The 14,294-nt window shown below is 36.7% G+C and overlaps 1 protein-coding gene across 2 annotated transcripts in view; it reads right to left on the reverse strand.

Moving 5' to 3' along the window:
- The window catches only part of LOC136329072 (cytochrome P450 4X1-like), a 64,126-nt gene that overhangs the window by 10,375 nt on the left and 39,457 nt on the right, over nt 1-14,294 (reverse strand). The window lies entirely within an intron of this gene.

The raw sequence follows: 14,294 nt of genomic DNA on the forward strand, positions 1-14,294 counted from the left end.
TCAATGACAACATAAGGGCTCACATAACCCACACAAGAGATAGTGGTGGAGCACCTAGCTCACATAATCATGATGAGTGTGCCACTGGGCTCCACAAGATAACCACTACATAAAACCATGATAACAACATTGAAGGACATAGCAGATCTACACAATACACACAGACAAACACAAAATGGAAAAGTAGGAGACAGAGAAACATGCCCTAAATTAAAGAACAAGAGATTCCCTCAAATGAAATGAAATTGAGGCAAACAAGCTAGGGAATGTTTCAAAATGAATATGAAGCAATAAAAAAACACTTTTTTTATTAAACAAGAACATCACACAATAAACGAGAAGAAAACAAATAAATCAAGACTTCAAAGTGGCTTTTCTAGAAAAGCCAAATCTCACAGTAGATTACAAATAACAGATGATGCCAACCCAAGAAGACCTAGAAATAACACAATTGTAAAAGGAAGCAGACAAACCAAGCCTAGACTCAAACACACAGACATAATGAGAAGACAGAAAAGTGCAATCCAAATGAAACCACAAGAGAAACCTCCAGGAAATAAACTGAGTGATATGGAAATAACCAAACTTCCAGATGAAGAGTTTAAAATAATGATTGTTAGGATGCTTAGGGATCTTAGAACAACAATGGATGATCATTACGGAACCTAAATAATGAAATAGCAAGTATAAAAAAAACATTAAAATATTAAAAAAGAATCAGTCGGAGATGACAAATATTATACAATATCAGAAATGAAGACCACAATGGAAGGAATTAAAAACAGAATAGATACAGCTGAGGATCAAATCAGCGAGTTGGAGGACAACTGGAATGAAGGCATGAAAGCAGAGAAGAAAAAAGAAAAGAGACTCAAAAAGTCTGAGGAAACTCTTAGAGAGCTCTGTGACAACATGAAGAGAAATAACATCCACATCATAGGGGTTCCTGAAGAAGAAGAAAAAGAACAAGGGATAGAGACTTTGTTCAAACATATCATAGCTGAAAACTTCCCTAAATTAATGCAGGACAAACTCTCACAAGTTCAAGAAGCACAGAGGACTCCATTAAAGAGAAACTCAAAGAAACCTACAACAAGACACATCATAATTAAAATACCAAAGCTAAGTGATAAAGAGAAAATATTAAAAGCTGCAAGAGAAAAAAAAGCTATCACCTACAAAGGAGTCTCCATAAGGATGACATCTGCCTTCTCAACAGAAACACTTGAGGCAAGAAGGGAATGGCAAGAAATATTCAAAGTAATGCAGAACAAGAACCTACAACCAAGACTACTTTATCCAGCAAGGCTATCGTTTAAAATTGAAGGAGAAATAAAAAGCTTCCTAGACAAAAAACAACTCAAGGAATTTATTACAACCAAACCAATGCTGCAGGAAATGTTGAGGGGCCCATTGTAAACAGATCAAAGTGGGAAAGGAATATAGCAAAAGAGCAATACAGCTTTAAAGAATAAAATGGCAATAAACAGCTACATATCAATAATAACCTTAAATGTAAATGGATTAAATGATCCAATCAAAAGACATACAGTAGCTGCGTGGATAAGAAAACAGGACCCGTACATATGCTGTCTTCAAGAGACACACCTTAGAACAAAAGATACACATAAAATGAAGGTAAAAGGATGGAAAAAAACATTTCATGCAAATGGAAATAAAAAAAAAAGCTGGGGTAGCAATACTTATATCAGACAAATTGGACTTTAAAACAAAGGATATAGTAAGAGATAAAGAAGGCCATACCATAATGATAAAGGGATTAATCCAACAGGAAGATATAACTGTTATAAATATCGATGCACCTAATATAGGAGCACCTAAATATATAAAGCAGACTTTGGTGGATATAAAGGGCGAGATGAACAGCATACTATAATAGTAGAAAATTTCAATACCCCACTAACATCACTAGATAGATCCTCAAGAAAGAAAATTAACAAAGAAACAGCAGAATTAAAGGACACACTAGATCAACTCGATTTAATAGATATCTTCAGAACCTTTCACCCTAAAGCAGCAGAATATACATTCTTTTCAAGTGCTCATAGTACATTCTCTAGGATAGACCACATGTTAGGGCACAAAAGTGCTCTCAACAAATTTAAGAAGACTGAAATCATATCAAGCACTTTCTCCGATCACAATGGCATGAAACTAGAAATGAACCACAACAGAAAAGCTCAAAAATTCTCAAACACATGGAAACTAAATAGCAGGTTGTTAAATAATGAATGAATTAAGAATGAGATCAAAGAAGAAATTAAAAAATTCCTAGAAATGAATGACAATGAGCATACAACAACTCAAAATTTTTGGAACACTGCAAAAGCAGTACTGAGAGGGAAGTTCATAGCACTACAGGCACACTTTAAGAACCTAGAAAAAGCTCAAATAAACAACTTAACCCTGCATCTAAAAGTACTAGAAAAAGAACAGCAAGTAAAGCCCAAATGTAGTAGAAGGAAGGAAATAATAAAGATCAGAGCAGAAATAAATGACATAGAGGCTAAAGAAACAATACAGAGGATCAAGGAAACTAGGAGCTGATTCCTTGAAAAGGTAAACAAGATTGATGAACCTTGGACTAGACTCACCAAGAAAAAGAGAGAGAGGACTCAAATAAATAAAATTAGAAATGAGAGTGGAGAAATAACAACTGACACAACAGAAATACAAAGGATTGTAAGAAAATACTATGAATAACTGTATGCCAAAAAACTAGATAACCTAGATGAAATGGACAAATTTCTTGAAACATACAATCTTCCAAAAATCAATCTGGAAGAATCAGAAAACCTAAACAGACCGATTACAATAAATGAGATCGAAACAGTTATAAAAAAAATTCCCAACAAAGAAAAGTCCTGGGCCAGATGGCTTCACAAGTGAATTCTACCAAATATTCAAAGAAGAACTAACATGTATCCTTCTCAAACTATTTTAAAAAATTCAAGAGGAAGGAAGACTTCCAAACTGCTTTTATGAGGCGAGCATAATTCTGATTCCAAAACCAGGCAGAGACAACACAAAGAAAGAAAATTATAGGCCAATATCTCTGATGAATATAGATGCTAAAATCCTCAACAAAATATTAGCAAACCGGATCCAACAATATATGGAAAAAATCATACACCATGATCAAGTGGGATTTATTCTGGGGAGGCAAGGCTGGTACGATATTTGCAAATCTATTAATGTTATTCATCACATTAACAAAAGGAAGGAGAAAAACCACATGATAATTTCAATAGATGCAGAAAAAGTATTTGATAAAATCCAGCACCCATTCATGATCAAAACTCTCAACAAAGTGGGAATACAGGGAACATATCTCAACATGATAAAAGCCATCTATGACAAACCCACAGCCTACATCATACTCAATGGGCAAAAATTAAAAACAATCCCCTTAAGATCAGGAACAAGGCAGGGGTGCTCCCTTTCAGCACTCTTATTCAACATAGTCCTGGAAGTCCTAGCCACAGCAATCAGACAAGAAGAAGAAATAAAAGGCATTCAAGTGGGAAAAGAAGAAGTAAAGCTATCATTATTTGCAGATGATATGATTTTGTATATAGATAATCCTAAAGCCTCAGTCATAAAACTACTAGACCTGATAAGAGAATTTAGCAAGGTGGCAGGATATAAAATTAATACTCAGTAATCAGAGGCATTTTTATACACCAACAATGAACAGTCAGAAAGAGAAATTAAGGAAACAATCCCCTTCACTATTAAAACCAAAAAAATAAAGTACCTAGGAGTAAATTTAACCAAGGAGACTAAACACTTGTACTTGGAAAATTATAAAACATTGATAAAAGAAATCAAGGAAGATACAAACAAGTGGAAGTATATACTATGCTCATGGTTAGGAAGAATAAACATCATTAAAATGTCTATAATACCCAAAGTAATTTATAAATTCAATGCAATACCAATTAAAATACCAATGACATACTTCAAAAATATAGAACACATATTCCAAAAATTTATATGGAACCAGAAAAGAACATGAATAGCCTCAGCAATCTTGAAAAGGAAGAATAAAGCGGGAGGTATCACACTTCCTGTTATCAAGTTTTACTACAAGGCCATTGTACTCAAAACAGCCTGGTACTGGCATAAGAACAGGCATATAGATCAGTGGAACAGAACAGAGAACCCAGAAATAAACTCACACCTTTATGAACAATTGATATTTGACAGAGGCGGTAAGAGCATACAATGGAGTAAAGACAGCCTCTTTAATAAATGGTGTTGGGAAAATTGGACAGCTACCTGCAAAAAAATGAAACTAGACCATCAACTTACACCATTGACAAAAATAAACTCAAAATGGATAAAAGACTTAAATGTAAACCATGAAACCATAAGCACCTTAGAAGAAAACATAGGCAGTAAGCTCTCCAACATCTCTCGCAGCACTATTATATTATATTTGCTGATTTATCTCCACTGGCAAGTGAAATAAAAGACAGGATAAACAAATGGGACTACATCAAACTCAAAAGCTTTTGCACAGCCAAAGACAACAAGAACAGAATAAAAAGACAAACTACACAATGGGAGAACATATTTGACAATACGTCTGATAAGGGATTAATAACCAAAATTTATAAAGAACTTGTAAATCTCAACACCAGGAAGACAAATAATCCAATCAACAAGTGGGCAAAATAAATAAATAGATACTTCTCCAAAGAGGACATACAGATGGCCAATAGGCATATGAAAAAATGCTCAATATCACTAATCATTAGAGAAATGCAAATTAAAACCACAATGAGTTATTATCTCATACCAATCAGAATAACACTCATCAACAAAACAACACAGAATAAGTGCTGGTGAGGATGTGAAGAAAAGGGAACCCTCCTGCACTGCTGGTGGGAATGCACACTGGTGCAGCCACTGTGGAAAACAGTATGGAGATTCTTCAAAAAATTAAAAATCAAACTGCCTTTTGATCCAGCTATCCGACTTTTAGGAATATACCCCAAGAACACCATAGCACCGTTCCAAAAGGAGCAATGCACTCCCATGTTTATAGCAGCATTATTCACAATAGTGAAGATCTGGAAACAGCCCAAGTATCCGTCAGTGGATGAGTGGATTAAAAAGCTTTGGTACATATATACAATGGAATACTACTCAGCCATAAGAAATGATGACATTGGATCATTTACAATAACATGGATGGACCTTGATAACATTATACTGAGTGTAAATAAGTAAATCAGAAAAAACTAAGAATTATATGATTCCATACATAGATTTGACATAAAAACAAGACTCAGAGACATGCACAAGAGTGTGATGGTTACCAGGGGATGGGGGTAGAACGAGAAGGAGGGGGTGGGTGGGGAGGAAGGGCACAAAGAAAATCAGATAGAAGGTGATGGAAGACAATTTGACTTTGGGTTAGGTGTATGCAACATAGTCAAATGTAAAAATAATGTGGAGATGTTTTCTCTGAACATATGTACCCTTATTTATCAATGTCACCCCATTAAAATTTAAATACAAAGAAAATATTATAAAAGCAAATGATAAGTCAAAGAAAGTTGTTTGATTACGCAAATGAGATGCAAAACCAACTTTTATTTCATTGGTGAAAATGCACTATACAAAAGGCTGAAACTACCGGAGTATCTGCATGTTCCCAGATCCCCTAATTTTTGTGAGCAGTGTAGAGGCAGAGTTAAAAACAATTGTTATAAGGATGCTCAAGAAATTTAGGAGAAGAATGGAGGACCTTAGTGAGAAATGAAATGTAGAGAGAGTAAGCCAGAAAAAAGACATAGAAAATACAACAAGAACTAGACAGAAATGAAAAATACAATATCTGAAAGAAAGAATACACTAGGAAGAATCAATAGCAGGTTAGATGAAGCAGAGGACTGCATCAGCAAATTAGAAGACAAGATAACAGAAAACACTGAGGCAGAGCAACAAAAAGGAAAAAATAATTTTTTTTTAATAAATTTTTATTAATGGTAATGGGATGACATTAATAAATCAGGGTACATATATTCAAAGAAAACATGTCTAGGTTATTTTGTCATCAAATTATGTTGCAAACCCCTCGCCCAAAGTCAGATTGTCCTCCGTCACCCTCTATCTAGTTCTCTGTGCCCCTCCCCCTCCCCCTAACTCTCTCCCTCCCTCCCTCCCATGTCCTCCCTCCCCCCCCACCCTTAGTAACCACCACACTCTTGTCCATGTCTCTTAGTCTCATTTTTATGTTCCACCAATGTATGGAATCATGTAGTTCTTGTTTTTTTCTGATTTGCTTATTTCACTCCTTATAATGTTATCAAGATCCCACCATTTTGCTGTAAATGATCTGATGTCATCATTTCTTATGGCTGAGTAGTATTCCATAGTGTATATGTGCCACATCTTCTTTATCCAGTCTTCTATTGAAGGGCTTTTTGGTTGTTTCCATGTCTTGGCCACTGTGAACAGTGCTGCAATGAACATGGGGCTACATGTGTCTTCACGTATCAATGTTTCTGAGGTTTTGGGGTATATACCCAGTAGAGGGATTGCTGGGTCATAAGGTAGTTCTATTTGCAGTTTTTTGAGGAACCACCATACTTTCCTCCATAATGGTTGTACTACTTTACAGTCCCACCAACAGTGAATGAGGGTTCCTTTTTCTCCACAGCCTCTCCAACATTTGCTATTACCCGTCTTGTTGATAATAGCTAATCTAACAGGGGTGAGGTGGTATCTCATTGTAGTTTTGATTTGCATTTCTCTAATAACTAATGAAGCTGAGCATCTTTTCATATATCTGTTGGCCATTTGTATCTCTTCCTGGGAGAAGTGTCTGTTCATGTCCTCTTCCCATTTTTTTATTGGATTGTTTGTTTGTTTGTTGTTGAGTTTTATGAGTTCTTTGTAAATTTTGGATATTAGGCCCTTATCTGAGCTGTCGTTTGAAAATATCAGTTCCCATTTAGTTGACTGTCTGTTTATTTTTATATCAGTTTCTCTTGCTGAGCAAAAACTTTTAATTCTGATGTAGTCCTATTCATTTATCTTTGCCTTCACTTCTTTTGCCATTGGAGTCAAGTTCATAAAATGTTCTTTAAAACCCAGGTCCATGATTTTAGTACCTATGTCTTCTTCTATGTACTTTATTGTTTCAGGTCTTATATTTAGGTCTTTGATCCATTTTGAATTAATTTTAGTACACGGGGACAGGCTGTAGTTGAGTTTCATTCTTTTGCATGTGGCTTTCCAGTTTTCCCAACACCATTTGTTGAAGAGGCTTTCTTTTCTCCATTGTGTGTTGTTGGCCCCTTTATCAAAGATTATTTGACCATATATATGTGGTTTTATTTCTGGGCTTTCTATTCTGTTCCATTGGTCTGAGTGTCTATTTTTTTGCCAATACCATGCTGTTTTGATTATCGTGGCCCTATAATATAGTTTAAAGTCAGGTATTGTAATGCCCCCAGCTTCATTCTTTTTCCTTAGGATTGTTTTGGCTATTCGGGGTTTTTTATAGTTCCATATAAATCTGATGATTTTTTGTTCCATTTCTTTAAAAAATCTCATAGGGATTTTGATGGGAATTGCATTAAATTTGTATATTGCTTTGGGTAATATGGCCATTTTGATTATATTTATTCTCCCTATCCAAGAACAAGGAATATTTTTCCATCTCATTGTATCTTTTTTGATTTCCCTTAACAATGCTTTGTAATTTTCATTATATAGGTCCTTTACGTTCTTTGTTATGTTTATGCCTAGGTATTTTATTTTTTTTGTTGCAATCGTGAAGGGGATTATTTTTTTGAGTTCGTTTTCTAATATTTCATTGTTGGCATATAGAAAGGCTATGGACTTTTGTATGTTAATTTTGTATCCTGCGACCTTACTGTATTGGTTTATTGTTTCTAATAATCTTTTTGTGGAGTCCTTCGGGTTTTCGATGTATAGGATCATATCATCAGCAAAAAGTGATAGCTTTACTTCTTCTTTTCCGATATGGATGCCTTTTATTTCTTTGTCTTGTCTGATTGCTCTGGCCAGAACTTCTAGCACCACGTTGAATAAGAGTGGAGAGAGTGGACAACCCTGTCTTGTTCCTGATTTAAGGCAGAAAGTCCTCAGTTTTATGCCGTTTAATAGGATGTTGGCTGATGGTTTATCATATATGGTCTTTATCATGTTGAGATATTTTCCTTCTATACCCATTTTGTTGAGAGTCTTAAACATAAAATTGTGTTGTATTTTATCAAAAGCCTTTTCTGCATCTATTGATAAGATCATGTGGTTTTTGTTCTTTGTTTTGTTGATATGGTGTATTACGTTAACCGTTTTGCGTATGTTGAACCATCCTTGAGATTCTGGGATGAATCCCACTTGATCATGATGTATTATTTTTTTAATATGTTGTTGTATTCGGTTTGCCAGTATTTTGTTTAGTATTTTAGCATCTGTATTCATTAGAGATATTGGTCTGTAGTTTTCTTTCTTTGTGCCATCCTTGCCAGGTTTTGGTATGATGGTTATGTTGGCCTCATAAAATGTGTTTGGAAGTATTGCTTCTTCTTCAATTTTTTGGAAGACTTTGAGTAGAATAGGAACCAAGTCTTCTTTGAATGTTTGATAGAATTCACTAGTGTAACCGTCTGGGCCTGGACTTTTATTTTTGGGGAGGTTTTTATTAGTTTTTTCTATTTCCTCCCTGCTGATTGGTCTGTTTAGGCTTTCTGCTTCTTCATGACTCAGTCTAGGAAGGTTGTATTGTTCTAGGAATTTATCCATTTCTTCTAGATTGTTGTATTTGGTGGCATATAATTTTTCATAGTATTCTACAATAATTCTTTGTATTTCTATGATGTCTGTGGTGATCTCTCCGCTTTCATTTTGGATTTTATTTATTTGAGTCCTGTGTCTTTTTTCCTTGGTGAGTCTTGCCAAGGGTTTGTCAATTTTGTTGATCTTTTCAAAGAACCAGCTCCTTGTTTTATTGATTTTTTCTATAGTTTTTCTGTTCTCTATTTCATTTATTTCTGCTCTGATTTTTATTATCTCCTTTCTTCGGCTGGTTTTGGGTTGTCTTTGTTCTTCTTTTTCTAGTTCCTTAAGGTGTGAAGTTAAGTGGTTTACTTCGGCTCTCTCTTGTTTGTTCATATAGGCCTGAAGTGATATGAACTTTCCTCTTATTACTGCTTTTGCTGCATCCCAGAGATTCTGATATGTCGTATTTTCATTTTCATTTGTCTGTATATATCTTTTGATTTCTGCGCTTATTTCTTCTTTGACTCATTCATTTTTTAGAAGTATGTTGTTTAGTTTCCACATTTTTGTGGGTTTTTCCCCCTCTTTTTTGCAGTTGAATTCTAGTTTCAAGGCTTTATGATCAGAAAATATGCTTGGTACAATTTCAATTTTTCTAAATTTGCTGATATTGTCTTTGTGGCCCAACATATGGTCAATTCTTGAGAATGTTCCATGTACACTAGAGAAAAATGTATACTCTGTCGCTTTGGGATGAAGTGTCCTGTAGATGTCTATCATATCCAGGTGTTCTAGTATTTCGTTTAAGGCCACTATATCTTTATTGATTCTCTGTTTGGATGACCGATCTAGAGCCGTCAGCGGTGTATTGAGGTCTCCAAGTATGATTGTATTTTTGTTAGTTTTTGTTTTAAGGTCAATAAGTAGCTGTCTTATATATTTTGGTGCTCCTTGGTTTGGTGCATATATATTAAGGATTGTTATGTCTTCTTGATTCAACTTCCCCTTAATCATTATGAAATGACCATTTTTGTCTCTGAGTACTTTTTCTGTCTTGTAGTCAGCATTATTAGATATGAGTATTGCTACGCCTGCTTTTTTTTGGGTGTTGTTTGCTTGGAGTATTGTTTTCCAGCCTTTCACTTTGAATTTGTTTTTATCCTTGTTGCTTAGATGTGTTTCTTGTAGGCAGCATATAGTTGGATTTTTTTTTAATCCATTCTGCTACTCTGTGTCTTTTTATTGGTAAGTTTAATCCATTTACATTTAGTGTAATTATTGACACTTGTGGGTTCCCTACTGCCATTTTATAAATTGCTTTCTGTTAGTTTTGTATCTAGTTTGATTCTTCTCTTTTGTTTTTCTATCATTTGTTTTTGTTTGTTTGTGTTCCATACTTCTTTCCTCTGTTGCTACCTTTTTTAAGTCAAGTGTTTTTGTGGTGGTTTTTTTAAGGGTGGTTACCATTAAGTAATGAAAAGGGTACCTACCATATTCATTGTAGTACCCTATCTTATAAGTATTTCTGCACTTCATTGTCCTTTGCTACTGTTAATCTCCATCCTCTCCCCCCTTTTTTTCCTTTGTTGTCACAGTTTAAGTTTGGTTTTATTGTGTTCTTGGTGGAGCTGTTACTTGTGGTGTTGTTTTCTTTTGTTCTTTGAATCTGGTTGGAAAACCCCCCTTAGTATTTCCTGGAGTGGGGGCTTTCTGTTGATAAATTCTCTCATCTTTTCTGTATTTGTGAATGTTTTTATATCTCCTTCATACTTGAAGGATAGCTTTGATGGGTATAGTATTCTTGGCTGAAAGTTCCTCTCTTTCAGGGCTTTAAATATTGGGGTCCACTCTCTTCTAGCTTGTAGAGTTTCTGCTGAGAAATCTGATGATAAGCTAATAGGCCTTCCTTTATATGTTGTACTCTTCTTTTCCCTGGCTGCCTTGAGAATTTTTTCTTTGTCATTGGTTTGTGTCATCTTTATTATGATGTGCCTTGGAGTGGGTTTGTTGGGGTTAAGAAAACTTGGTGTTCTGTTTGCTTCTTGAATTTGAGGCTTTAGTTCCTTCCACAGGCTTGGGAAGTTCTCGTCTATTATTTGTTTGAGTATATTCTCCATTCCATTTTCTTTCTCTTCTCCCTCTGATATACCTATTATTCTTATGTTATTCTTTCTGATGGAGTCAGACAATTCCTGTAGGGCTTTCTCATTTTTTATTATTTTTGAGTCTCTTTCTTCTTCTCTCTGTTGTGCCTCAAGTTGTTTGTCTTCTATTTCACTAATCCTATCTTCAATCTGGGCTGTTCTGTTAGCTAAGCTTGTTACCTCGTTTTTCAGCTCGTGAATTGAGTTTTTCATTTCTGTTTGATTTGTTTTTATAGTTTCAATTTCCTTGGTAATATATTCTTTGTGTTCATTGAGTTGTTTTCTGATCTCCCTATATTGCCTTTCTGTGTTTTCTTGTATATCTCTGAGTATTTTTAAGATTTCTATTTTAAATTCTCTGTCATTTAGCTCCAAGGCTTCCAATATGTTAAGTCTTTTCTCCATAGATTTTTCCACATCTATTTGTGTTACCTCTCTTTCTTTTGTATCCATAATATTCTATTTCCTCTTTCTTATCGGCATCTGAGGGTGGTCTTATTGATAGCACTAATTAGAATTAATAAAGAGTAAAAAGAAAAGAAAAAAAAAGGGTAAAACACCCCACAAAAAAAAACAGTAATAATTTATTATTTCCCCCTTTTTTTCTCTCTTCTCTTTCCCTCCTCTCCCCTCCTCAGGGAAATATCGTGCCTATAATGGAGGGCCTGATTTGGGGTGAAGAGTTCAAGGGGCAAAAAAAAGGGAGTAGGGACCTACTAAATGCAAAAAAAAAAAAAAAAAGGAAGAAAATCTTAGACAAGCATAAGATGATTTGCTTGTAAGTGATGGTCAACTAAGAGATATAATGAGAGGGATAAGAGGGAATCAGAAAAAAGGACCAAAAAAGAATAATAAAGAAGAAAAAATAAAAATAATAAGTAAAAATCTGTTGTATTAAGTGGAGCGAAGACTAAATACAATGGAGACCTTGGGTTGGGAGGACCCAAAATGCCACAAAAATAAACAAACAAGAGAAAAAAAAATAAAAACAAAAGCAAAAAAGAGAAATAAAGCCAAAAAAAAGCCTTGAGTCCCAAATTAACTAATTTGTTCGTGATTGAGGATTATATGGGAGGAAAGTAAAATGAGAAAAGAAAAAACGAATAGAAAGGAAAAAATAAGAAAAAGAGAAAAACGAAGGAAGAAATAAAATAGGAGGAGAAAAAAACAAAATAAAGCAAGACAAAAAAAAAAAAAGAGGAGAGAGTGAGAGTTAAGTGTTTTGGAGTATAACCTTAAAGGAGGGTGAGGATGAAGAAGAAAAATAAAATGCAACACTCATGGGTAGTGTAGTTCAAGAAAGGGGAAGCATAAGATGGGCAGAGAATAGAAGGACCGAGGTGGAGGAAATAAAGGCAAAAAGATAGAAGAAACAAACAACAACAACAACAACAACAACAAAAAAAAATTAGTGGATCAAGTTGTAAAGTCTGTGGGTTTTTCTTGATTTTGAGAGGTTAACTTCTTCCTTTTTCTTTTCTCTCCCTCTTCCTAGTCGGTGACTCTGTACCCCAGGCTCTGCCCCTGTGTCACTCTTAGGTAGGGATTTGCAGTTGATGGGATTCTATGGCAATGTCATATAATTGGCTTTAGTCTTGCTGGAAGTAAAGGCTTGTTGGCGTTTGCAGGGTCCAACGATGAGAGAGTTTGCTTTCCTGGATTCTCTCTCCTAGTCCCCCCTTTCTGAATTAGCAGCCTGGTGATCCAGCTATAAGGCTGCAACTGCTTCTGCCTGGGGAGTAAGAGGCTCAAAGAGCTGGGAAATCCCCACTCTATCCCCACTCAGTGCAAGGCTTTGGGAAAGGCTCTGAGAGTCAGGGCCTCCAGTGTAATCAGGCGGGGGTGGGAGTCAATTGTTGTCAAGGTGACTGTTCAGCGCCTATCATTTAGTTGAACCTCTCAACCCAGGCTTTCCACACTTTGTAGCCTGTTTTTGCAGGGAAGAAGAGGCACTAGTCTCTGCTTACGACTAGTGTAGTATAGACCTTATTATCTGCCGAGTCCTTCTTGTTAGCGTTTATCCCTGAATATGGAGGCTCTATCAATCACAAGTTGCCCCCGCCCCTTTAGCGAGAGGCACTAAAAAATATCACGCCTCTTGTCTTGAATCGCTGAACTGAGAGAGATCTTATCAATTAGAACCGAGGGTGCGCAGATTTTATGGGTTAAGCTAATTTCAGTGATTGGGTCGCAGCTGTGTTTCCGAAAGTATTTTAGGCTGCCTGCGCGCGCCCCTCCCCCAACGCTTGATTGTTAGCTTGAATGGCTGGGTGAGGTGCCCCGCCCACGGAGAGGATCTCCCAAGCCTCTCCCGCTCGCCCCGCCGCTGGCGGCTGGACCGCACCAGGTGCAGGATAATGGAGCCCCCTGGGTGTGTGGGCCAGTAGGGCGCCCTGGGCGCGTGGAATGCCCAAGGCACGCGCGCGAATGGGGCACTCCGGGCACCGGTGGCCGGCGACCCCCACTCGCAGTGTGCGGGCCGCTGGGAACGTCAGCGGTGCTCAACCAGACCGGGCGCGCGCGCGGCGGCTCGTGGCGGCCGCTCGCGGCGGCGGTTCGCGGGGGCTCGCGGTGGCTCGAGGTGGCGGCTCGCGTGGGCTGCTCGCGGCGGCTCGCGGTTTCCAAGTATATGGGCTGACTCACCGCAGGCGCACTCCCTCGCGGCTTGAATGAGCGTCGCTGCTGCGGTAGCTTCCTCCACACCCTCATCTCTCAGATTCAGGTGATAACAGTCCTTTTGCTTTCAGTTTGTGTGGAACTCCGGAATGCTCCGAGGATAAATTTTTCTGTTTCTAGTTGATAAATTTGTTGTGATTTAGGGGAGAGCTGTCGGACGCGCTTCTCACGGCGCCATTTCCGTGACGTCCGGAAAAAATAATTTTTAAATGAGAAAATTCTAAGGGAACTCTGTGACAACATCAAGCATAACAACATTCACATCATGGGGGTAATAGATGGATAAGAGAGAGCAATGAATCCAGAACCTATTTGAAGAAATAATTGCTGAAAACTCCTTTAACCTAGTTAAGGGAAAAGACACATCTGTCTATGAAGCACAGAGTTCCAATTAAGGTGAACCCAAAATGGCCCACTCCAAGACACATCACAATTAAAATGGCAAAAGTTAAAGACAAAGAGAATCTCAAGAGCAGCAAGAGAAAGTCTGTTAGTAAGGGAGCCTCCATAAGGCTTTCAGCTGATTTCTTTTCTTCTTCTTTCTTTTTACAATATTTTAAATAAAAAATTTTTGATTCTAAACAAAAAGTAATGGGAATGACAGAACAAACAAGTTTTCACCACTGAATATTGTTATGCAACTGCAGCAGTCTTATATATGAATTTCATTAAGTAAACAACTGCATTCCA

Source organism: Saccopteryx bilineata, chromosome 3, assembly GCF_036850765.1.
Source record: "Saccopteryx bilineata isolate mSacBil1 chromosome 3, mSacBil1_pri_phased_curated, whole genome shotgun sequence".
Taxonomy (NCBI): Eukaryota; Metazoa; Chordata; class Mammalia; order Chiroptera; family Emballonuridae; genus Saccopteryx; species Saccopteryx bilineata.